This window comes from Callospermophilus lateralis, chromosome 5 (assembly GCF_048772815.1).
Source record: "Callospermophilus lateralis isolate mCalLat2 chromosome 5, mCalLat2.hap1, whole genome shotgun sequence".
Classification (NCBI taxonomy): domain Eukaryota; kingdom Metazoa; phylum Chordata; class Mammalia; order Rodentia; family Sciuridae; genus Callospermophilus; species Callospermophilus lateralis.
This window is the reverse complement of record NC_135309.1, coordinates 131,749,200-131,776,128: the sequence shown is the minus strand read 5'-3', so window position 1 is coordinate 131,776,128 and position 26,929 is coordinate 131,749,200.

The following is a 26,929-nucleotide window of genomic DNA, read 5'->3' as shown; positions in this document are numbered from 1 at the left end:
TACAATGTATACATTGTATAATGATTGCGGATCTACCACTTTAAACTTTTATGTCTTTGTCCTGAGAACATTCTAGCTATTTTGAAATATTCAGTCCATTGTTAGCTGTAGCCACCCTGCTGTGCAGGAGCATACCTGCCCTGACTGCTGAGATGGGATCTCAGTGCCCACTGACCAAGCTCACCCGGTGCTCCCCTTTCTCCTAGCATCCCCAGCCTCTGTGTTCAAGTCCCATGAGATCAACCCTTTTGGATCCACATGTCCATCAGATCACAGCATTCTTTCACTTAAAATATTGCCTGCATATGAGCTCCTTAATTACATGGAAGGTTACAAGCTCTAAAAGGAGAAAGCCTCTGTGGATGAATCCAAAGGAGATTGTAAACTACATAGGGAGATGGTTTTCTGAAGGGACTTGTTGGAATCCTCATGTTTGGACTCATGTCTTTGAGACGAATTTTGAGGGAATCTGCTGGCTGCCAAGGGCAAAGCTTACCTGTGCCCCAAGTGCCGGGTTTCATGGAGGTTATGTCTTTGCTGCGTTGCTTCTTTCTCTCCTCTTTCTGTCCTGTGCTACTTTATCTTCTGATTGGAAAAACGCAACATAAGGAAGATATAATCCCTCCACCTGGAGGGGATCACAGGTAATATTTCAATGTACTTTATAATATTTATTTTTTTAGTTTTAGGTGGACACGATATCTTTATTTTATTTTTATGTGGTGCTGAGGATCGAACTCAGTGCCTAATGCATGCTAGGTGAGCACTATACCACTCAACCATAACCCCAGCCCTTCAATGTACCTTTAATGCAATACTGTACCATGCACTCAGTTTAGATTCTGTATCATCAAATGTGAGGAACTTTGGAGATGTCATTATTTTAATTTTCAATTATTTTTATTATTTCAAGGAAAAAATTTTTCAGTGAAAAAATCATATTAAGAAATAAGTTATTTTTTCTTAGGGCTAGGAGGGGCATGTTTAAAATTTTTGAAAGGACTCTTCTTTTATTGCATGTATTTAAGACATACAACATAATGCTTTGGTACACATATACATAGTGAAATGATTGCTCCGAAAAAGCAAATCCATACATTCAGCATCTTACACAGTTACCTTTGGGGTGTGTGTGTGTGTGTGTGTGTGTGTGTGTGTCTTATAAAGAGCACATAAAATCTACTCTTTTATAAACTTCCAGCGTAAATACATTTGTGCTGTAGTCTTCTCTAGACTTAGTCATGCTGTATCACTGGAATTTTGTGTCCTTTGGCCTACATATGCCATTTCTCCTGCTATTGATAGCCACTATTTTCACTCTCTGTTTTCACACATTTAGTCTTTTTATTTTGTTTTGTTTTATTCCACATATAAATGAGACCATGCATTATTTTTTTCTTTTTGTGTTTCACCTATTTCCATAGTTTCTTCTAGATTCATCCATGCTATTACAAATAGTAAACTCTCTTTTTTAAGACTGAATAATATTCCAATTCATGTATGAACCACATTTTCTTTATCTATTTATCCATCGACACACATTTGAGCTACTTCCATTTCTCAGTATTTGTAGATAATGTTGCAATGAATGTGGAAGCACAGGTATCTTTATAAGGGCAAGATTTCATTTCTTTTAGGTATAGACCCAGAATGCATGGTGGAGCTTATGGAAGTCCTGATTTTAATACCTTTAAGAACTACAATACTGTTTCTACAATGGATCCAATCTGTATTCCCATGGACAATGTACAGAGGTTCCCTGGGCTCCACACCATCTCCCATACTTGTTATCAATTGATAGTAATCTTCCTATTAGGTGAGAGGTATAATTTCATCCCCTAAGGATTCATGATATTGAACAATTTTTCATGTACCTATTGGTCATTTTTATATATTCTTTGATGAAATGTCTGTTCAGGCCTTTTGTCTATTTTTAAAATCAGTTTTCTTTTTATTTTGCTATTGAGTTCTGTGAGTTCATTTATAGTTTTTTTGTTTGGTTTTTGTTTTTTGAATATTGAGCCCTAAGCAGGTATGTAGTTCACAAATAATTTCTTCCAATCTTTAAACTGACTTTTCATTTTGCTACTTGTTTCCTGTGCTGTGCAGAAGCACTTCAGTTTGATGTAGAGCCACCTGCTCTATTTTGTTTTACTTGTACTTTTAGCATCCCACCCAGAAATTCACTGTCAGAACAGTTTGCCTGTGTTTTCTTCTAGGAGTTTTAGGATTTTAGACTCACATGTAGGTCTGTCATTCATATTGATTTTTTTTTGTATGGTAGGAGAGGAGAGTCAAATTTCATTGTTTTGCTTGTGTACATCCAGTTTTTTCAGCAGCAGGTTTTGAATAGAGTATCCTTACCCTCGTTGTGTCTTCTTGATTCTCTTCTTGAAAATTAGTTAACAAAGAAGACTGTTAACTGGCCATAAATATGAGATATGCAGAATCTATATCAAAGTGAGCTTAACAGAGATTTAATCACACTATATTATTTGTTTAAGAAGCAAAATAAAATAATTCGGGAAAATATCAGCTTTGAATTCAGGGAATATAGGCTCTAAGTTCTGACTTTGCCAAGTTTAAGATGTCTAACTTTTGGCAAATTGCTTAACTTCACTATTTTCCATACTATTGTAAAGGTATACTTATTAGAATTTTTGTCATAATGTTTATGAAGCTAACATTATAGAATCCAGGGAATAAAACACAGTCAATAGGTAGTCTTAGCAGAGTAATAAAGTACTATTTATTTAGAACTTGGTAGGTACCAAGTGCTCTTCTAATTTCCTTACATATATTATGTCTGTTTATTCTCACAACATTTCTATGAGGCAGTCTTCATTGCAAATCACTCCCATTTTACAAGTTAAGAAAACAAAAACAGAGACATTAGCTAACTTAGCCAAGATCGCAGGCTGATTAGAGGTGAAGCCAGGAGTTGGATCCAGTCTCTTAATCACTAGTCCACATTACTAAAAATTCTTAATCAATTTGTTAACTTCATATAAATAAAATTTCACATATGAAGAATAACTTAAGAAAAAAGCTTTACCTAGTGAAATGCTACTTAGAACAATCCAATTTTAAGACTAAATAAAATGGTTTAAATAGATTTATTTCTGATTAACTAAGAACTTTGTCATTTGTTTTGAGAATGTTTAAAATAACGTGACTGTTTAGGTGATTTATGTCTCCCCTAAGCTTAGGTAATGTACGCCTTTATAGCAAAATGCCTTGTTTATCATCAATTTTAGACTACTTCAGCCCATACTAATAAAAGGTTGAAAGGCAAAAATCTAACCTCTGGGTTATATCCAGTGCACTGGACATCTGTGGATTTGAAGGTGCCCCCAAAGCCATCCCCCTCCTTCTGGCTTCATCCTTTACCTTTCCTTCAGGAAACAGCCTCCCCCATGTGCTCCGAGCACACTTGTGTAGGTAGGGGGAGCCTGTCTGGGGGACATGGAGGTAGACCTGTGGCCCACAGAGTGGCAAACAGCATGTTCCATGCTTCCCTCTTTCTTGCCGTGTTCCCTCTGCAATGGCAGTAAATGACAAGTGACCGACCAAGGGATGGGCCCATGAGCCCGAATCACACAGCAAGGCACCAGGACAGTTGGAATCATTAGAAGGAGGTACTTTTTACATCTGGCCTTGACAAACTTAAAAGATGAGCTAGGGGGGCCTCTGCCTGGAGAAGACAGTGGAAGTTAGTCACTCAACAAGAGCAACCGAATCTTGGTGACCTCGCATGCACAGCATAGATGGCCTTTTAAACGAATATGTGAACATATAATTAAATAAAACTGGAAATTCTAAGCCTCCAGCTTCGGAATTTACAGGTGAGCAGAATGAAATCAAGCAGGAAAAGAAAACTCTTATAGCAGCTGCGTCAGTAACTAGTGTCAAGAAATTCTGTCCTGCTTATGATGGAATATACACTCACGTAAATTCAATTTATTGCACAATAGACACTCACAAAAGGATATATTCCAATTTCTCATGGTAATTATTTGGCAAAATAATGTTTTGTTTACTGGCATGCAGGCACATACTGATACACATGTTTCTTAAGTTTATTTTAACTATTAATGCTAATGTTTATGCATTTTCTACCACTTTAAAAATGTAATTAAAACTATAATATAAATCACAGCATTGTGAAGTTTGTAATGTAATAATCAGTATATAATGAGTATTAGAAAAATAATTTTGCTCATTTTCTAATGAAAAACAATATGAATGAAATAAAATAAATCTATATCTTTTATTACTTTAATCTAGGTAGCAATTTACTGAGATTTTAGATAAATAAATCAGAAACATCTTTAAAAAATAAAACTTTCATGTAATTATGCCTACTTAACATTGCAACAATTTTTATATTAGAGTAATACATTTTAATTTTAATAATTTTAATAAAATTTTAATAAAACCTTGCTGTGGATGCAGGTTGGTGGAAAATAACATATTAAAATAGAATTAGAAAAACATCACTTCCTCATCCATGACTTTTCTTACTCTCTCTCTGATCCTATACTCCCCACTACTCCTGCTTACTGGAAGCTTGCAGTTACTCCTGCCCATGAGCAGGACCAGCATTGCTGCTATGTCTGGCCGGCCTGACCTCAGGGCTCCATCCCAGTCTCCATTGGCCTTTAGCTCTCATAAGCTCCTCCTCTCACCTCTGCACATTCCTGTACTCTCTCATGCATGAACTGCTGGGAGACACCTCACATCCACACCAGAACAGAAGAGAACCACTAGGAAAGCATGTGACAGACATGTTTAAGAGGGAAACCCCTGAACATCGGAACCAGAACTGAGTTTCAGCAAATGAAGGGAGATGACACTTTTATTTGATATCATCTTCTACTCCTTTGTCATCGTTTTTCATATTACTTTCAAATTATTAGCACTAAATTAAGCTGTAAAATAATTACTAAATCATAAAAATAATTTAGGTGGAAAATATCCAGATTTGAAATGAACTGCCTTGAGAAGAAAGTCTTCCAGTGTCTGATGTAGATACTCTTATTGATTGTTCACATTTTACAACTTGAAAACTGCTACTCAATGTAAATAATATAAGCATTAAAATGTAACAAGGATAATTTGCTTCATCCTCTTGGAATTTATAATTTATAGTTAAACTTCTTTCTTGCAAAAGGTACACTTTTCTCACTGGTTTCTGTACCAGCCACCCAAGGTCTTTGCTGCACTGGACTAAACCATTCAAAATTTTTGGTTTAATGCTTGAGAATAAATTGACTATTGAATTATTTATTTAGTATGTGATCCTCCCAAATTATATGTTATTTTTTTAAAATTTTTATTGTTGGTTGTTCAAAACATTACATAGTTCTTGATATATCATATTTCACACTTTGATTCAAGTGGGTTATGGACTCCCATTTTTACCCCATATACAGATTGAAGAATCACATCGGTTACACTTCCACTGATTTACATATTGCCGTACTAGTGTCTGTTGTATTCTGCTGCCTTTCCTATCCTCTGCTATCCACCCTCCCCTCCCCTCCCCTCCCTCCCCTCCCCACTTCTCTCTCTACCCCATCTACTGTAATTCATTTCTCCCCTTGTTTTTTTTTCCCTTACCCCTCACTTCCTCTTGTATGTAATTTTGTATACCCCTGAGGATGTCCTTCCATTTTCATACAATATCCCATCTCTCTCCCTTTTCCTCCCACCTCTCATCCCTGTTTAATGTTAATCTTCTTCTCATGACCTTCCTCCCTACTCTGTTCTTAGTTACTCTCCTTATATCAAAGAAGACATTTGGGATTTGTTTTTTAGGGATTGGCTAGCTTCACTTAGCATAATCTGCTCTAATGTCATCCATTTCCCTGCAAATTCTATGATTTTTGTCATTTTTTAATGCAGAGTAATACTCCATTGTGTATAAATGCCACATTTTTTTTATCCTTTCGTCTATTGAAGGGCATCTAGGTTGGTTACACAGTCTTGCTATTGTGAATTGTGCTGCTATGAACATCGATGTAGCAGTGTCCCTGTAGTATGCTCTTTTTAGGTCTTTAGGGAATAGACCAAGAAGGGGAATAGCTGGGTCAAATGGTGGTTCCATTCCCAGCTTTCCAAGAAATCTCCATGCTGCTTTCCAAATTGGCCGCACCAATTTGCAGTCCCACCAGCAATGTACAAGTGTACCCTTTTCCCCACATCCTCACCAGCACTTGTTGTTGTTTGACTTTATAATGGCTGCCAATCTTACTGGAGTGAGATGGTATCTTAGGGGGTTTTGATTTGCATTTCTCTGACTGCTAGAGATGGTGAGCATTTTTTCATGTACTTGTTGATTGATTGTATGTGCTCCTCTGAGAAGTGTCTGTTCAGGTCCTTGGCCCCTTTGTTGATTGAGTTATTTGTTATTTTATTGTTTATTGTTTTGAGTTTTTTGTATACTCTGGATATTAGGGCTTTATCTGAAGTGTGAGGAGTAAAGATTTGTTCCCAGGATGTAGGCTCCCTATTTACCTCTCTTATTGTTTCTTTTGCTGAGAAAAAACTTTTTAGTTTGAGTAAGTCCCATTTGTTGATTCTAGTTATTAACTCTTGTGCTATGGGTGTCCTATTGAGGAATTTGGAGCTCGACCCCACAGTATGTAGATCATAGCCAACTTTTTCTTCTATCAGATGCCGTGTCTCTGATTTGATATGAAGCTCCTTGATCCATTTTGAGTTAACTTTTGTGCATGGCGAGAGAAAGGGATTCAGTTTCATTTTGTTGCATATGGGTTTCCAGTTTTCCCAGCACCATTTGTTGAAGATGCTATCCTTCCTCCATTGCATGCTTTTAGCCCCTTTATCAAATATAAGATAGTTGTAATTTTGTGGATTGGTTTCTGTGTCCTCTATTCTGTACCATTGGTCCACCCGCCTGTTTTGGTACCAGTACCATGCTGTTTTTGTTACTATTGCTCTGTAGTATAGTTTGAAGTCTGGTATCGCTATACTGCCTGATTCACACTTCCTGCTTAGAGTTGTTTTTGCTATTCTGGGTCTTTTATTTTTCCATATGAATTTCATGATTGCTTTATCTATTTCTACAAGAAATGCCATTGGGATTTTGATTGGCATTGCATTAAACCTATAGAGAACTTTTGGTAATATCACCATTTTAATGATGTTAGATCTGCCTATCCATGAACAGGGTATATTTTTCCATTTTCTAATATCTTCTTCTATTTCTCTCTTTATGGTTATGTAGTTTTCATTGTATAAGTCTTTCACCTCTTTTGTTAGGTTGATTCCCAAGTATTTTATTTTTTTTGAGGATATTGTGAATGGAGTGGTTGTCCTCATTTCCATTTCAGAGGATTTGTCGCTGATATACAGGAATGCCTTTGATTTATGTGTGTTGATTTTATATCCTGCCACTTTGCTGAATTTATTTATTAGCTCTAATAGTCTCTTTGTAGACCCTTTTGGGTCTGCTAGGTATAGAATCATGTCATCTGCAAATAGTGATAATTAATTTCTTCTTCTATTTTTATGCCTTTAATTTCTTTCGTCTGTCTAATTGCTCTGGCCAGTGTTTCAAGAACTATGTTGAACAGAAGTGGTGAGAGAGGGCATCCCTGTCTTGTTACAGATTTTAGAGAGAATGCCTTCAATTTTTCTCTGTTCAGAAAGATGCTAGCCTGAGGCTTAGCATAGATAGCTTTTACAATATTAAGGTATGTTCCTGTTATCCCTAATTTTTCTAGAGTTTTGAACATAAAGGGATGCTGTACTTTGTCAAATGCTTTTTCTGCGTCTATCGAGATGATCATATGGTTCTTATCTTTAAGTCTATTGATGTGGTGAATAACATTTATTGATTTCCATATATTGAACTAGCCTCGCATCCCAGGGATGAATCCTACTTGATCATGGTGCACAATTTTTTTGATATGTTTTTGTATCCGATTCGCCTGAATTTTATTGAGGATTTTTGCATCTAGATTCATTAGAGATTTTGGTCTGTAATTTTCTTTCTTTGAATTTTCTTTATCTGGTTTAGGAATCAGGGTGATGTTGACCTTGTAGAATGAATTTGGAAGTTCTCCCTCTTTTTCTATTTCCTGGAATAGCTTGAAAAGTATTGGTATTAGTTCTTCTTTAAAGGTTTTGTAAAACTCTGCTGTATACCCATCCGGTCCTGGGCTTTTCTTAGTTGGTAGTCTTTTGATGGCTTGTTCTATTTTCTCAATTGATATTGGTCTGTTTAGGTTGTCTATATCCTCCTGACTCAATCTGGGTAGATCATATGACTTAAGAAATTTATCGATGCCTTCACTACCTTCTATTTTGTTGGAGTATAAGGATTCAAAATAATTTCTAATGATCTTCTGTATTTCTGAAGTGTCTGTTGTGATATTGCCTTTTTCATCCTGTAAGCTAGTAATTTGAGTTCTCTCTCTTCTTCTCTTTGTTAGCATGGCTAAGGGTCTGTCGATCTTATTTATTTTTTCAAAGAACTAACTTTTAGTTTTGTCAATTTTTTCAATTGTTTCTTTTGTTTCGATTTCATTAATTTCAGCTCTGATTTTAATTATTTCTTGTCTTCTACTTCTTTTGCTGTTGTTTTGCTCTCTTTTTCTAGGATTTTGAGATGAAGTTTGAGATCATTTATTTGTTGGTTTTTCCTTTTTTTTAAGGAATGAACTCCAGGCAATGAATTTTCCTCTTAGATCTGCTTTCATTGTGTCCCATAGATTCCGATATGTTGTGTCTGTGTTTTCATTTATCTCTAAGAATTTTTTAATTTCCTCCTTGATGTCTTCTATAACCCATTGATCATTCAGTAACCTATTGTTCATTCTCCAAGTGATGCATGATTTATTCTTCCCTCTTTTATCATTGATTTCCAGTTTCATTCCATTATGATCAGATAAGATGCATGGTATTATCTCTACTCCTTTATAATGTCTAAGAGTTGCCCTGTGACATAATATATGATCTATTTTTGAGAAGGATCCATGTGCTGCTGAGAAAAAAGTGTAACTGCTTGATGTTGGGTGGTATATTCTATATATGTCAATTAAGTCTAGGTTATTAATTGTATTATTGAGTTCTATAGTTTCTTTATTCAACTTTTGTTTGGAAGATCTGTCCAGTGGTGAGAGAGGTGTGTTGAAGTCTCCCATAATTATTGTATGGTGGTCTATTAGACTCTTGAACTTGAGATGAGTTTGTTTGATGAACATAGCTGCACCATTGTTTAGAGCATATATATTTATGATTGTTATGTCTTGTTGGTGTATGTTTCCCTTGAGCAGTATGTGGTGTCCCTCTTTATCCCTTTTGATTAACTTTGGCTTGAAATCTATTTTATTTTATATAAGTATGGACACTCCTGCTTGTTTCTGAAGTCCATATGAGTGATATGATTTTTCCCAACCTTTCACCTTCAGTCTATGTATGTCTTTTCCTATCAAATGTGTCTCCTGTAGGCAGCATATTGTTGGATCTTTTTTTTTGATCCATTCTACTAGCCTGTGTCTCTTAACTGGTGAGTTTAAGCTATTAACATTTAGGGTTATTATTGAGATATGGATTGTTCTTCCAGTCATATTTGTTTATTTATGTTACTTCACATGGTTTGTTTTTCCTCTTTGATTATTTTTTCCCTTTACTGTACTGTTAAGGTCTGTAAACATGTCAGGATGGCGCCTGGCATTTTGCCAGAGAAATGTTAGAGTCTGTAAACAAGTCTGCATGGTGCCTGGCAAAATGCCAGAGGGAGTGGTTTGTGAAGTAACAAAAGCGAGCCATTAAGTGTGGAGATTCATTATTGGTTGACTGCTGTATCTATTTTATGCTAATTAGATAAGCTGTGTAAAATGTATAAATACCACTCCTGTCCTACAATAAATGGCTCCCATTCCTGCTGCATCAACATACACAAGTTGTTCGGTTATTTTGCCCAGCCAGCCGGGCTGTGGCACTGTACTACCTCCCACTGTTGGTTTTCATTGTTATTTTCCATTTCCTCTTCCTGTAGTATTTTGCTGAGGATGTTTTGAAGAGATGGTTTTCTAGCTGCAAATTCTTTTAACTTTTGTTTATCGTGGAAGGTTTTAATTTCATCTTCCATCCTGAAGCTTAATTTCACTGGATACACAATTCTTGGTTGGAACCCATTTTCTTTCAGCATTTGAAATATGTTGTTCCAGGATCTTCTAGCTTTCAGAGTCTGTGTTGAAAGATCAGCTGTTATCCTGATTGGTTTACCCCTAAATGTAATCTGCTTCCTTTCTCTTGAAGCTTTTAAAATTCTCTCTTTATTCTGTATGTTGGGCATCTTCATTATAATGTGTCTAGGTGTGGATCTCTTATGATTTTACACATTCAGCATCCTGTAGGCTTCTAAGATTTGGGATTCTGTCTCATTCTTCAAGTCTGGGAACTTTTCTCGTATTATTTCGTTGAACAGATTGCTCATTCCTTTGGTTTGGACCTCTATACCTTCCTGTATCCCAATGACTGTTAAGTTTGGTCTCTTTATGTTATCCCATATTTCTTGGATGTTCTGCTCATGGTTTCTTAAGAGTCTCACTGAGCTGTCTATGTTCTTTTCAAGTTGAAATACTTTGTCTTCATTGTCTGATGTTCTATCTTCTAAGTGTTCTACTCTGCTGGTAGTATTCTCATTTGAGTTTTTAAGTTGGTTTATTGCTTCCTGCATTTCTAGGATTTCTGTTTGTTTGTTTTTTATAACCTCTATCTCCCTGTATAGTTGATCTTTTGCTTCTTGGGTTTGTTTATGAAATTCATTGTCAAAGTGATCTTTCGTTGTCTGATTTTGCTGTCTAATGTCTTCCTTGAGAGTCCAGATCATCTGAAGCATATAAATCCTGAATTCTTTATCTGACATTCCATTTGCTGCAGTTATTACCTCTTCTAAATTTGAGTTGACCTGCATTGCTTGTGGTCCTTTCTTTCCTTGTCTTTTCATACTGCTCACGTTTCTTTCTGCTTGGTGAAACTGTTGTGTTATTGAGTTTTCCCCCTATATATTTATATTGCTCTTGTATAGTTGCAAAGTCTCCCTTGCAGGGGTGGGTGTCGGCTGTGCTCCTCCTCCAATTGGGGTGATCTGTCTATCATGTTGGCGGGCCGTTGGGCCCCTTCTCCAGGTTGCATGGTCTGCCTACCTTGTGGGCAATGGCGGGGCCCCTCCTCCAATAGGGGTGATCTGTCTACCACGCTGGTGGGCCTCTGGGCCTGTTCTCCAGGTTGCAGGTCTGCCTACCTTGCAGGCTCGGGCGGCGGATGTGCCCCTCCTCCAATTGGGGTGATCTTTCAACTAGGCTGGCTGGCCACTGTACCCCTTCTCCGGGATGCACAGTCTGCCTACCTTGCGGGTGGCAGCTGGGCCCTTCCTCCAATTGGGGTGATGTGTCTACCACTACGGCGGGCCGCTGGGACTGTTCTGCTGGTCGGTCGCAGGTCGGCCTACCTTGCAGTCCTTCTTAGAATATTTAAAACCCTGAAAGAGCTGAAGTTTGCACACTTTTCCTCCCATTGGCTGCTCCAGCTGACACATTACACCTAGTGAGGCCAGATTCCGGAAGGTTTCCAGCATCACATCTCTGTAGAGGCTCCTCTGAGCAAGATCCAGCAAAGCTCACTCCTGCTGGGTAAAGTCCACAGCCACATCCTCAAAGGTCACTGAGTCCACTCAGTCACACAGGCCCGGAGATGTGGCAGAACCTAAGCATGTGGCAAAGCCGCTTTATATGTTACTTTTAAATCTGTTTTGCTTTTTAAAAATTTATTGAATGCCATCTGAGTACTAAGCATTTACTAGATTCTGGGTGGAACATAGAGATGGATTAGACATTGCCCCAAGAAGGAAGAACGGAGTGCTACTGTGTTGGAGGAGTGTACACCAAAGAAGTTCGAGCAGCTCAGCATGTTGTACATTCTGATGTGATTTCGCACAGAAACATGAATTAACTTCAAAGTCCAAAGAGATGTTATGAAAATTACCTTTGTTCACAAATAGGTGTAAGTACTATTAACACTCTAGTCACACCTGATTTTAATACCCAGGCATTATCAAAATGTACACATCATTTTGATTACATCTGTAATCGGTTAAATTTCCTTGCCATTTGAAAACTGTGCACTAATGTAAATCTATTCTTTGTCTTGCTGATGATAAAAATCTCCCCTTTTGGGTAGGCTTAATGATTTTCAGATTTTCTCAGTCAACATCAGCTTATGAGTCCATTTTATATTATCTTTACAACATTTATAATCACTTCATCCTTTCTTGGCTTTCATGAAATTATCAAGATTAAATATAATAGAATTCTTTACTATATTTTAGTAAAAGACATTCTTGTAACCAGACTTGGTTTGGAGAGCCAACATGTCATATACACATGAGTGAGACCTATGATGTCTTCTCTTCATGTCCTCCTCGAATGCCTTAGAAGGACATTGAAGAAATTGTAGGTGTAGGAAACCTAGAACATGCCAGCATTTCTATTGTCCAGGTACCCATTAGACCATAGATCAAAATAGACTGAATAGAGCACATTAAAAACAATTTGATTATCAGAGTTCAATATCTTAATTGTTTGAAGGTCAAAGGTATATGATATTTTTTCTTTTTCTCTTTCTTTCTTTCTTTCTTTCTTTCTTTTGTTCTTTCTTTCTTTTCTTTTTTTTTTTGGTACCAGGGAAATCAATCACTGAGCCACATTCAACCCTTCTTATTTTGAAAAAGGGTCTCAATAAGTTGCTTAGGGCCTCACTAAGTTGCTGAGGCTGGCTTTAATCTTGTGATCCTCCTGCCTCAGCCTCCCAGGTGCTGGAATTACAGGCATGCTCCACTGAAGCCAGCAGATTTAAGGACCTGTATATGGCAAACTAGACATGTTCATTGGCAAAGGACTGGAGCTCAGGAAGGACATAAATATTGACTAGTGCACTAAGACCACATGAATAAGCCCTTTTGTATTTTGGGCTCTTCCATTGTTTCCTTCTTAAGTATTATTTTTATTTGTTTCTTTTTTTCTTGCCTTCTTTCTCCTTCTTCTGTAATATATCCTGTATTTCTTTCTTTTCTGTGTATCAATGGCTGACATTTTATTTATATACATTGTGAAATATGAGAAAGTACTTATCTTTCTTGTCAGTGAGCTAAGGAAATAATCTCTTGCTTTTGAGTCATCAGTTATTTTCATTGCTTACTACAATATTTAACCTCTAGTGCTATCATAGTTCCAGATAATTTATGAGGCTATATGCAGTGCTGCAGTGATATCTGCTATTTGAAATTATTCTGTGAATAGCCACTAAATACAAATAAGAATTAATTAATTTTTACCTACTTTCCAATTGCTTTGATAGAAGGAAGCTAATGTATTGGAAAAAATGTGAGGAAGCAATGGAACATGGGGTTCATCTTTGAGTTTAATTATCTAAGAATTTATTTATTCATTCATTCATTTATGAATCAGGAATTCTCCCAAGCTCATTACTTAGCTGATCTCATTTAAGTTCACAGCAATATGAAACATATTATTTCCCATCCAGACACAGACACTGGTTTAGGACACCCTGTAACTCACAGGATTGCTAGGGAAGGCTGGAGGACAGACTCAAGGAATAATTTTCTGGAAATAATTTCCAAAACTGAGCACAACTCACCAATGAAGAAATACAGACTATGGCAAAGTGCTAGAAGCTGTAAGTTGTGCATCAATAACTCAATTCCAGAAATTCTTTTGTAGCTTCACCACTAGCAATGCATCTTTGATCTGAGTGAGTGCTGCAGATCTTCTTCCCCTGTCACTAGTTATGCAGTCAAAATCTGGCCTGGGCAGGTTGATTTGAAATGTGTAAATTGCATGCTGTTGGTTTAACTGAAAGGGAGAGAAAATGAATGGGAAAGAAAATGGCTAGCATTTCTAGCTACTTTATAGGAAGATGGCCATTATAACACTGGTGGCTTTCTTCACCATAAAAATAAATGTTCAAAGCCAAATGCCAGACATATGTCCAACACATGCAGATTCTACTCATTCATGTTTTACAAATTAGGAGCTGAGTCTTAAAGAAATATCTCCAAAACCACACCATTTTAAAAATATAGGGCTGACATTTAAATTCAAGTTTTATTTGACTTCTGTGTTTGTATTCTTTACAAGTATCTTCACTATGCACATAGTCTTTGATTACATGAGCAGCAATTCTCAAATTCCTAGGGGTTCTCAAGGCACTGCTTCCATGGGATTGTGAAGCAATTATTTTCATAATAAAACTTTTTCTCTGTTTCATTTTATTGACATTTGCTCAGATGATGCAAAAGCAATGGTGGATAAAGCTCTGGGTCTCGGACCTTACAACAAGAGATGGAAGAACCAATCTGACCTGTGGTCACTGTGTTCTCTACTGCTACTGACTCACAAGAAAAAATAAAGAAGTTTCACTTGAATTGGCTCTTGATGAAGCAGGAGAGCTGTTGATTTGAATTAAGTCTTTACTCTTGAGCCCATACAGTTTGAATACTCCCGATGAAGAAATGGGAAGCCTGCATGCATACTCTGTTGCATTGCCAAGTAGCTGCAGGCTCACAACAAAGCCCTGGAACAAGGCAGTTGTAAGCTGAGTGGCTACTTTTTTTCATGGAATAGCATTTTCCTTGAAAGGAAACTAGTTATTAATATTTGGGTATTTTTAGTGTGGGGATTTTTTTTTCCCAAAAAACTAATGAAACAAGCTTGTCCTTTCTAAGAGAAAAGTAGATATTGTTTTTTGGCAACAAAAACATTCCAGTTTTTAAGTGAAAATTAGCTTCTGAAAATGCAAGCACACCACTTTGAGCTCTATGCTTCCTAATTCTTAAAGGACTTCTCTGATATTTATTTATTTATTTATTTATTTATTTATTTATTTATTTATTTATTTATTTATTTATTTATTTTACCCCTTTGGTATGAGGGATTGAACCTCAGGGCATTTTACCGTTAAGGTACATCCCCTGTCCTTTTCTTTTTCTTTTCTTTTCTTCTTCTTCTTCTTTTTTTTTTTTTTTTTTTTTTTTTAATGTTGATACAGGGTCTTGCAAACTTGCCAAGGATCCTTAGTAACTTGCTGAAGCTGGCCTCGGACATGAACCCTTCTGCCTCAGCCACCCAAGTTTATGGGATTACATGTATACGCCATCAGGCTCAGTTCTCTGATAAAATATTTTGATCTTGTGTCATGAAATGCGTCAACATTCTGAAGATCAATGACCCAATATATTCAAAATGGCCAGTTCATGAGGAAACAAAAACACACAGGTAAATATATTCAAGATGTGAGATAAACCAGTTAATTTAAAAAAGTTAATTGATGTGTTTTTAAAGTCCACATTTTGGGTAAACTTTGAAAGTTACCATCATCAAGCTTTTGTGCACTACTAATAAAACAAATCTATATGCTATGAAATAAATCTGTGTAATGCTGAATTTTCTTGCTACAAAGAAAAGAACGTATTTTAATAAGTGGAATGCAGAATGATGAGGATTTAACTGCCTTTTCTTAAGCCAGATAAGAGATTTACCAAAAGTATCCTAATGCCAGTTTTCTCATTTTTTTATGTGTGTTGAATAATATAATTATTTTCACATGGTACATTAACAGTAATGGACTTTGTGTTTTTAAAAGCAAATTAATAAATATTATCAGAAATTTTCAGTTTTATTTTATAATGTGGTAAATGTTGATCCATATGGCCCATACATACAAAATATATTTTGCGCTCTCAATAATTTTCAGGAGTGTGTTTCCTGAGAACAAAATATTTGGGAACAATTATACTGATCCTTTTCCTTCCTGAGGCTGTATTCCTTTCTTGCCTTCCATGGACTCTATTTGGTCATTAAATGAGTTACTCCGACATCCATCTCAAGACCAGAAATTTGTGTAGTGAACAGTGATATTTAATGAACATCTCAAGATGAACATTTTCACGGAAGCATGTGTTGCATCCCTTTAAGTGCCTCTGTACCCCCATGTTCCCATCCTGCCATAATGGCTCTACCAATTAGGGAGACAAGACAACCAGGTCCTTAAGGCTACGCTTCCTATTTATCCTCCCTCTGATAGTGTTCATTAAGCTCAATTTATTCTGTTCCTGATGTTGTTTGAGGTTTATCTTCTCCTATCTTTCTTAATAAATCTACCCCAAATTGGCCAGTCATGATTTATTTTTTTAACTATATCCTATCAAATGTCTCTATTCCTTTTACTTTAATTATGTCCAGTCCCTCCATAATACTACCTTATTACATTACAAAACTATTATTATTATTATTCTGTGTAGATCCCAAGAGAATAGGAAGGCACAGGATATTCTGGCTTCTTTCCACCACCATTTCTAGCTTTACTGTTATTTCTTGCCTCTTCCCAGGTGGTTGGCTCTGTCTGGAATGTTTTTCTTCCACCAGAAATTCCTGTGCTTTTCTTTAGTAAACAGTGTCAGTGTCAATCACTCTGTGAAACTCTATCTCTTCTAAGCAACTTATGGTCCCTTGCACTCTGTTTTCATTAAAGCTTGCACACACCTCTCCTATAGCATATTTCCAAACAACTTAATTAATGAAATTGTTGGACACCTTTTTGCCGCAGCTCGGCTGGCTGGGCAAAATAACCAGGGGGTGACGAACAACTTGTGTAGATTGATACAGCAGGAGTGGGAGCCGTTTATTGTAGGACCTGGGCGATATTTATACACTCCACACAGCCTATCTTAATTAGCATAAACTAGATACAGCAGTCAACCAATAAGGAATCTCCACACTTAATGGCTCGCTGGAGTTACTTCACAAACCACTCCCTCTGGCATTTTGCCAGGTGCCATCCAGACTTGTTTACAGACTCTAACACCTTTTTTCCTCCTCATTTTACTTATATATTATTTAACTTTAATGAGAAACAACATAATGAGTGGTCCAGATTCCAATGATATCTGAATCCCCTGTTTAACAAACCTACAACTTTGTGTAGGTGAGTTTCCCTGTGCTTCATTTTCACTATAAGTCAAGTGGGAATGGCAACGGCATCTACGCATAGGACATGTGGAAAGATTCTAGGAATTAATATGTATTAGAACACTTAGAATAGTACGCGGTATCTGGTAAGAGTTGAGTAATTTGTTAGATTAATTTTATTACACATTATTACTAATATTTACTTTGTTGTTGAAAAGCACATATTTACACAAATATATAAGTCTATAAAATAACCTTGGTATTTATCTAAAAGGATTGAAATCAGCATGCTTTAGTGATGTATGCATTCCAATGTTTACAGCAGTATAATTCACAATAGCCAAGTTATGGAACCAGCCTAGTTGCCTATCAACAGGCAAATGGATAAAGAAAATGTGGTACATATATACAATGAAGTTTTTCTTAGCTATAAAGGAGAATAAAATTATATTGTTTGCTGGCAAATGGATGAACCTGGAGAAGATCATGCTGCATGAAATAAGCCAGACTCGGAAAATCAGAGGTAGAATGTTTTATCTCATATGCAGAAGCTAAAGAAAAATAAAGAAGTTTTATAAAGGCAAACTCATGGAAATAGAAGGGAGAAGACTGTAGGAGAGGAGAGGATTGAAAGGGCTGGAAGAGGGAAGAGAAGGGGGAGGAACTGCACAATGAAATTGATCAATTATGCCACGTGTACATATTTATGTATCACAATGAATTCCACCTTTATACACAACTATAAAGCACAAATTAGAAAACAATTAGTGAATGGAAGGAAGACCACAGAGGAGAGGAAGGGGTCAGAGGGAGGGAGGAGAGGAGGGGAAGGGGAAGTACTGGGGACTGAAATGGAGCAAATTATGATATAAGCATAATTACTGTCACAATGAACCCCATTTATGTATGACTGTAATGTGCATATAAAATTAAAATTATCAAGTTATCCTTGACATGTATCTTTGCTATAACTAAGAGAAATCTCATTATCGAGTAGTTTCATGAAGTGGATTTTTCATTCATCCTTTCCTTAAACATTTCTTAAGTTCCCTCTTTGGGCTATACCCTCCTCTAGACATTCAAGAAGCAAAGAATTACAAAAAACAGGCCTTACCATATTGGCATTCAATATAACCAAAAGACAAGGGTTCACCATGAAATTTGGTAAGTGCCAACCTAAGTACAGATATAAAGGTCACCATTATATGAGAGAAAAGATGAAGGTTATGTGTATGTGTATGTGTGTGTGTGTGTGTGTGTGTGTGTGTATGTGCGTGTGTGTGTTTCATTCTATTAAATCCCGAAATTAAAAACGAAAGTCTAATATATTCTCATATTGATACTTTTGTTTTTAGGTTAAGGAGTGAATCATAAACTGAGCCCATGTGTATCTCAAATAATAAAATAATTTTATAGTCAAGATCTGATGTTGCAAGCCAGAATTAGCTTTGATAAATGAAATCCACTGACAATACAAAGGCTATTCTATCCATTCATTTCAATATTCTCTGTACTCAGTGCTATTTGCCATAGCTTCCTGAACAGCAAAAATCATAAATTTGAGTTTGATTTATTATCCTGTGCACTATTTAGATAGAAATAGAGGTGTCAACACCCACAAGGCAGACAAAAGAGGGGTAGCTAAAAAATAAATGAAGCTGATAATTAAAACCATTAAAAATTTAAGGTTCTTAGAGATAATTTAGTACAAATCTTTAGTATTTGAGATGCAGGCACTGAGGTCCCATGTGGGTTTGGATCAATGTCACTCAGCTAGTTGGCTAGAGAGCAGGAACTATAACCCAGGTGTCTAAACAACAATGCTCATTAATTTATCCTAAAGAAAATGAGAGCCGGGCAACATTTCAGACACATAAGCCTTTCTCTCATTCTCTAATGCATTCCACAGTTCAAGGTCAGTAATTAAGGGAAAGCTTTTCCACCAATGTATTCATTCCTGAAGAAAATAACATAAGAGGACTAGGGTAGGCAGAAGAATGGTAAAAACCCAAGGGGTTAGAGGTTGGTTGTATAATAGCGGAGGACTAATAACCCCAGATTTTAAATTAAGCTAAGGCAACTGAAGAGGCATAAGATTTTAAACAAAGGTAGGAATGCTTCCCATAATTAACATATTCTCAGAGCTTACATAATCATTTTCATTAAAATAAATTCATGGTTTAATAGTAAAAAGTGTTGAATGATTAGAAAGATTATATTATACAATTATATAAAAACTACTATCCACAAATTCATAAATAGTCCCGTTCTTCTTCAAATGGATAAAATGTTAGCTTTATATAAATTTTCAAGCAATGAAATTTTCATTTTATTGTTTACATTTAAAAATTTACACTTCTTTTTTTTAGTGTAAGACCTAGTTTATTTTGTTAACACTTAACATGTAAGAAATAAGATTTTTTGATGCTTCTAATTACTTAGAAGCTTCATAAAAAACTCTGTTTTACCATTTTCTTGCTGATTATTTAGTTATTTAGATTTACGTTTTATAAATTGAAAAAGTTAGTAGGCATGTACAAGACCTTGTGGATTTGGGGATGCTGCTTTCTTTGAGATAGTGGGATATTGAACAACCCCTAGTTTTTTTTTACAAAGCCATTCCCCTTAATCTAGTTTTGTGATGAATATTGTCTCCAAGAAAACTACACAATTCCTTTTTGCTATATCAATCATTCATTTATGGGTAGTTGTTTACACTATAAATATGTTTTATTAAATTGTGATTTTATGCTATATAATACTATAATAAGAATTCAGATCATTTTAAAATGTACTAACCACAAAGTAAATGAGTAAAACATCTGTGCAAGGAATTTGAGATAAGATTTACATTTTAGACAACTCTGCACATTAGCTAAATAAAATAAATAAAAATCATAATAAATGAATAAATGTATAAGTCTTTCAATTATATTCAGCAGTAATTTATACCACCGCTCTTAGGAATCCTATTGCAGATTAGGAAAATAAATAAATACTTCACCAAACATGATGAGATAACAGATTTCTTTAAAATGAGAAACAAGACAAGCATACTCGTTTGTTTTGAAATTATAGTGTAGGGTCTAGCCAGCATAAAGAAAAATGAATAAATACTTTCACCAGTGGTTTTCAAAGAATCAAAAAATCATTATTTATAAAATATAAATTCAAGAATTAATAACTCAGTAAAATTTATAGTTGTAAAATCAACACAATAACTTAATCACACTTGACTCACAATGCAGGAAGTCTGTGCTCTGGAAGATGCTTGCCTTGGCTTAGCCATTTTTTAAGAGGCAATAGTTAGCAGCAAGAACATGGCAGTGACTTATACTCCAGTCTTTAATGTATCCAAAAATTTCTATCATGGTTTTATTCTGCCACTTGATGGGGTGATTTGAAGTACCTACTGTTGAGATTATTTTTCAGTTGATGAGTGCCTTTAAGTTGCTAACCTTCTATCTAAAATTCACTGGATTTCATGGAATAAACGTGTGTGAATTTATCATGTTAGTTTGTTCAGTAACCCACATTTTGAACTGTCTCTTATAGCCATACTTGTCTGAAGACCTCAATTTACTTCCTTACTCCCTTTATCCATTCATCCCAGAGACCTCAGTTTGTTACTTCATTGACATATTTACCCACCCATTCTTCCCTCCACCATCCATTCAAAATATATCTGCTGATTTCATTCTATGTAGGAGACTCTGAACTCTTTTGTTTCATACCAATAAATAAGAGAAATGTTCTCTTTATTCTGTAGAAATTGGGACAAGGGCAGAGAAAGAATTTTATAAAGGAGGGGAATCAGAAGAAGAAAAGATAAGGGAAATGGAAAAACAAAATCATAGGAAGCTTATGAAGTTTAACAGCAAAGCTCAGAAAAAATAATGGGAAATTGAAATAATTAAAAATTATTGTACTTGACAGGATGGACAGCAATATTTCTTTTTCTTTGCAAGTGACAATGAGACCTAAACAATGCATAAGAAGGAGTAAAATCACAGCACAAACCAGGGTCTTTAAAACTTACTGTGCTTACTTCTTTGCATTGAGGTTGATTCTTAAATTGCAGAAATCTACATTTAATATAATTTTAATTCCTGTAAAGTGGAAAAACTTTATTTGTTTTATATATTACATTCATATTACATTCAAATAAATACCTTTTTGTGTTCAGGATATTTCCCCAAAAGATTAATTTTATTTCACCATTATCAACAGATGTTCCTTACAAAAAATGTGACAAGCAACAAAAATATAAAAATGTTTACATATATGAAAGTAAAAGGTATAAATGAAATAACCCCACCCACCAAACAAAACTATCCGTATTATTTTGATATACATCTTTTCTGAAAGTTTCCTGTGATATTATCTATATAGAAAATTGTATTATAGCTACATTTTAAGAATAAAACAATCACTATTAACAGAAATATAAAATCAAGAATTAATAACTCAATGAAGTTTATAGTTGTATAATCAAAACAAAGTATCAGCAAAATTTTGGATTACTTTCTTGTTATAAGTTCTTAGATTAAAAGAGTTTTGGATTCAAGAATACAATAAGCCATTTAAAAATATAAATAAATTGAATTTTAGAGTTTATAGGAATTTGAATTTTCAACAGCATCCAAGTTAAAACATATATAAATCTTTCTGATTTATGTTTTTGGTGTAAGTTTAAAAACTAAAACTATTAAAATTTGTCTCTCTCCTTTTTTTTCACTTTTAACCAACTCTTAAATCTGCCTAGAATTTACTTTTTGATAAGTGTACTAAAAGGAAATAATTTCATTTATTTTTTCTAGATAGTCTTTTTAACACCACTTAATAAAAAATGTCTACTGCCATTGATCAAAATATCACTCTAACAATGTACAAAATTCATATTTTTGTAAAAAGTATAAAATATATAAAGATTTTATAATACACATACAGTGTATTTTCTTCCTACAATTAGTCTATTCCCTTGTTATGCCACTATTATTTTGACAACTAACAAATTAAAACTTTTTATAATTGGATTAGATAAATTATCTTTTATTTTTTCTTTATTTTTCAGAAACTATTTGATAGATCATATTATACATTTCCTCAGGCAGATCTGGTTTAAGTTATTTTCATGTGATTTCTTTCTTCACAATAGATTTCTTTACTATTTGAAGATGTAAACGTTTGGATAGAATTTATATCTTCACAAAATTAAGTCCTATAATACATCATTGGTACATGTCATTTGTCACTTTTCTAATCTTTTTTTAAAGTTCCTCAAAGTTATGAGTAGGAATAAGTGGGAGTGTGAGTACATACATCATTGGTACATGTCATTTGTCACTTTTCTAATCTTTTTTTAAAGTTCCTCAAAGTTATGAGTAGGAATAAGTGGGAGTGTGAGTACATACATGTATGTGCATGCACACACACACACGTGTGTTTGTGTAGTTCCCATACATCTTGACTTTGTTCAAGGTAACTTATTTTTTATTTACATTACAAATAGCTTCTTTTTTTCCTGTCTTATTATCTATTTGTCTAAAAAGAAAGTTATTGATTGGAATGTTGGTTTTATATTCCGTCACATTATAGTAATTTATATTCATTAACAATAACGTTTAATAGACTTTCCTGTGGTTGATCAATAGACAATTAAATCATGAAGGACTGGACATGCACTTGCTACTGTACTCTTTGATTGAATTTTTATATTTCTGCCTTATATCTAACTGGAAATCTTCTCTCTTTGATTAATCTTGTTTGGCAGCTTTGATTTATAATTTAAATAAATGTTTCTTAATTTATATTTTTACCACCAATAAATATTAATTCTTCCAAAATGTGTAAGGAAAAAAAAAGCTCTATAGAAAAAATAGAATTCAATAATCAAAGAAGTGATTTAGTGTGTACAAATTGTATCGATAATATTACTACAAACATTATAAGGAGAAAAATCAATAGTATGTCAAAAAATTATTGTTTTTTTTATGCTAACAGAATTAAAATCTTTGCACCAAACAGATTTGCTTCTTGTTAAAGAATACACATTAACATTGGTAGAATATAGTCGTGGAAGGGTCATGAAATTTGAGACTAGTTATGGTAACTTTTGTGTAAAGCTGTATCTTCATTTATGTCAGGAAATTTTCAAAAATTATGCTTCCAGATGTTTGTTTTTAAGTTCCTTTGTTTCATCATCCTCCTTTCAACAAGCGTTTTCTGAGATTTACTATGGATTTTATGTTTAACTAGAACTGAGATTCCAAATACTTAAGACATGGTCCTCATACTCAAAGATCTCCTACAGGCTCCAAAGTAAGACACAAACAAACCCTGGAAACAGTGGGGTGTGCCGTATTAAGTAATAATTACGTTAGAGGGGACACAGGGGCAGGGATGACAGTGGAATGGTCACCGAGACAGTGTCCTCAGCCGGGACCTCCAGCTGTGACAGCCAAGCCTTCTGAGTCCTTTCCCTTTCCACCTGATCCCTTTAACATTCCTCTCTGGTAGGTTTTCACTTCCAGCCCCTGGCAACTTTATCTCCCTGCTGAAAGGTGGAGCGGTGTCTGCTTGGCCTGCTTCCCCAGGCTCTTTTCTTTAATCCACCTCTGGGAAGTGGGCTAAGAATTTGGGGTTTTCTCCCCTGATCTGCTCAACACTGACATGTGATCTTCATTCAGTGGGATTGGACCAGTCTTCCCTCTGAGGGACTCGCTTTACATCACTCCTGCTCTCCACTTCCACGCCAGGCTCCACTTCCCTACCCGCCACTGATTCTCCAGGGTTCTCTAGGAAATGCTTCTTAACTTACCTTCATGAGAACCCATTCTGCACCAATCCTCTTGGAAGATACCATGCAGCCTCCTGCATCTTTTTTCTAAAGGTAGCGTCTTTGCCCTCCGGTGGAAGACTTCAGAAGTTACTGAGGTTCTCATTAGACAAGACATTAAATTATATTATTTAAATCTGTTTGAACCAGCTTCTGTGTATTGGTAGGATCACTTCCATTGTAAACAAATATGTGTATATATTTTGCTTACAACTTATTTTCCATTTTTCTTCATTGTCCAGAATTCACAATAAAATAATATAAAATAAGCTTTGTGAAGTACAGGAAGAACTTGGAAATTTTTGAGGGCACTCCTTCTCATGAATCACCTAGCTTCTTCCAGAAATGTTAAACAAAAAGACAAAAGTTGGGAGACCCTATGACTCTATCCTTTCCCACTTCTCTGGTATCTGAACTTTGAAATATTGATGTGTCTGTGTCCCTGTAGTATGCAATTTTTGAGGCCTTTGGGTATAGATTGAGGAGTGGGATAGCTGGGTCAAATGGTGGTTCCATTCCCACTTTTCTAAGGACTCTCCATACTGCTTTCTATATTGGCTGCACCAATTTGCAGTCCCACCAGCAGTGTATGAGTGTGCCTTTTTCCCCACATCCTTGCCAATACTTATTGTTGTTTGTATTCTTAAGAGCTGCCATTCTGAATGGAGTGAGATGAAATCTTGGAGTAGTTTTGATTTGCATTTCTCTAATTACTAGAGATGTTGAACATTTTTTCATATATTTGTTGATTAATGGTGTATCATGTTCTGAGAAGTGTCTATTCAGTTCCTTGGCCCATTCTTTAATTGGGTTATCTGTTTCACTGGTGTTAAGATTTTTGAGTTCTTTATATGTCCTAGAGATGCATACTCTATCTGATGTGTGTGTTAAAAATTTGTTCCCAAATTGTAGTATTTCTATTCACCTCACTGACTGTTTCTTTTGCTAAGAAGAAGCTTTTTTAGTTTGAATCCATCCATTTATTGATTTTTGACTTTAAATCTTGCTCTATATGAGTCTTATTAAGGAACTTGGGGCCCAAACCATCATAATGGAGATTTGGTCCTACTTTTTCTTCTATTAGGTGCAGAGTCTCTGATCTAATTCCTAGGTCCTTGATCCACTTTTGAGTTGAGTTTTGTGTATGGTAAGAGATTTTGTTGCATATGGATTTCTAGTTTTCCCACCATTTGTTGAAGATGCTATATTTTTTCCAATGTATGTTTTTGGCACCTTTGTCTAATATAGGATAACTGTAATTATGTGGGTTAGTCTCTGTATCCTACTATTGACACCAAAATATGTCTACAAGTGTATTTTGGTGTCAATACTATGCTGTTTTTGTTACTGTTTTTTCTGTAGTATAATTTAAGGTCTGGTATAGTGATGCCTTCTGCTTCACTCATCTTGATAAGGATTGCTTTAGCTATTCTGGGTCTCTTATTTTTCCACATGAATTTCATGATTACTTTTTCTATTTCTATGAGAAATTTCATGGAGTTTTGATTAGAATTGCATTAAATCTGTACAATGCTTTTGGTAGTATGGTCATTTTGACAATATTAATTCTGCCTATCCAAGAACAAGGTAGAACTTTCTATCTTCTAAGGTCTTTTTTAATTTATTCCTTCAGCATTCTGTAGTTTTTATTACCAAGTAATTTTTGAGGCTATTGTAAATGGGTAATTTTCCTCATTTTCATTTCAGAGGATTTATTACTGATATACAGAAATGCCTTTGATTTATGGGTGTTGATTTTATATACTGCTACTTTGCTAAATTCATTTACTAGTGCTAGAAGTTTTCTGATGGAATTTTTGGAGTCTTCTAGGTATAGAATCATATCCTTGACAAATAGTGCTAATTTGAGTTCTTCTTTTCCTATCCATATTCCTTTAATTTCTTTTATCTATCTAATTGCTCTGGTCAGAATTTCAAGAATTCTATTAAATAGAAATGGTGAAAGAGAGTATCCCTGTCTTGTTCCATGTTTTAGAGGGAATGCTTTGAATTTTTCTCCATTCACAATGATGTTGACCTGGGGCTTAACATAGATAGCTTTTACAATGTTGAGATATGTTCCTATTATCCCTAATTTTTTTAGTGTTTTGAACATGAAGGGTGCTGTATTTTGTCAAATGTTTTTTCTGTGTCTATTGAGATGATCATATGATTCTTATCTTTAAGTCTACTGATATTATGAATTACATTTATTGATTTCCATATTTTGAACTAACTTTGAATCTCTGGGACGAGCCCCACTTGATCATGGTGTACTATATTTTTTTATATGTTTTTGTATTCAATTTGCCAGGATTTTATTGAGAATTTTTGCGTCTCTGTTCAGCAGAGATGATCATCTGAAGTTTTTTTTGCTTTGATGGATCTTTGCCTGATTTTGGAATCAGGGTGACTTTGGCCTCATAGAATGAGCTTAGAAGTGCTCTCTCTTTTTCTATTTCACAAAATAATTTGAAGAGTATTGGTATTAGTTCTTCTTTAAAGGTCTCGTGTCCATCTGGTTTGGGGCTTTTCTTGGTTGGTAGGCTTCTGATCGTGTTTTCTATTTCATTATTTGAAAATGATCTGTTTAAATTGTGTATATCATCATGATTCAATTTGGGCAAATCATATGACTCTAGAAATTTGTCAATGCCCTTGATATTTTCTACTTTATTGGAGTACAAGTTTTCAAAATAATTTCTAATTATCTTCTGTATTTCTGTAGTGTCTGTTGTGATATTTCCTTTTTTATCATGTATGTTAGTGATTTGAGTTTTTCCTCTCCTTCTCTTCATTATCATGGCTAAGGGTTTGCCAATTTTATTTATTTTTTCAAAGAACCAACTTTATATTTTTTCAAGTTTTTTTGCTGTTCTTTCAATTTCATTAGTTTCAGCTCTGATTTTAATTATTTTCTGTCTTCTATTGTGTTTGATTTTCCTAGGGCATTGAGATGTTATGATAGGTCATTTATTTGTTGACTCTTTCTTCCTTTAAGAAATGAACTCCATGTAATGAACTTTCCTCTTAGTACTGCTTTCATATTGGCCCAGATATTTTGATATGT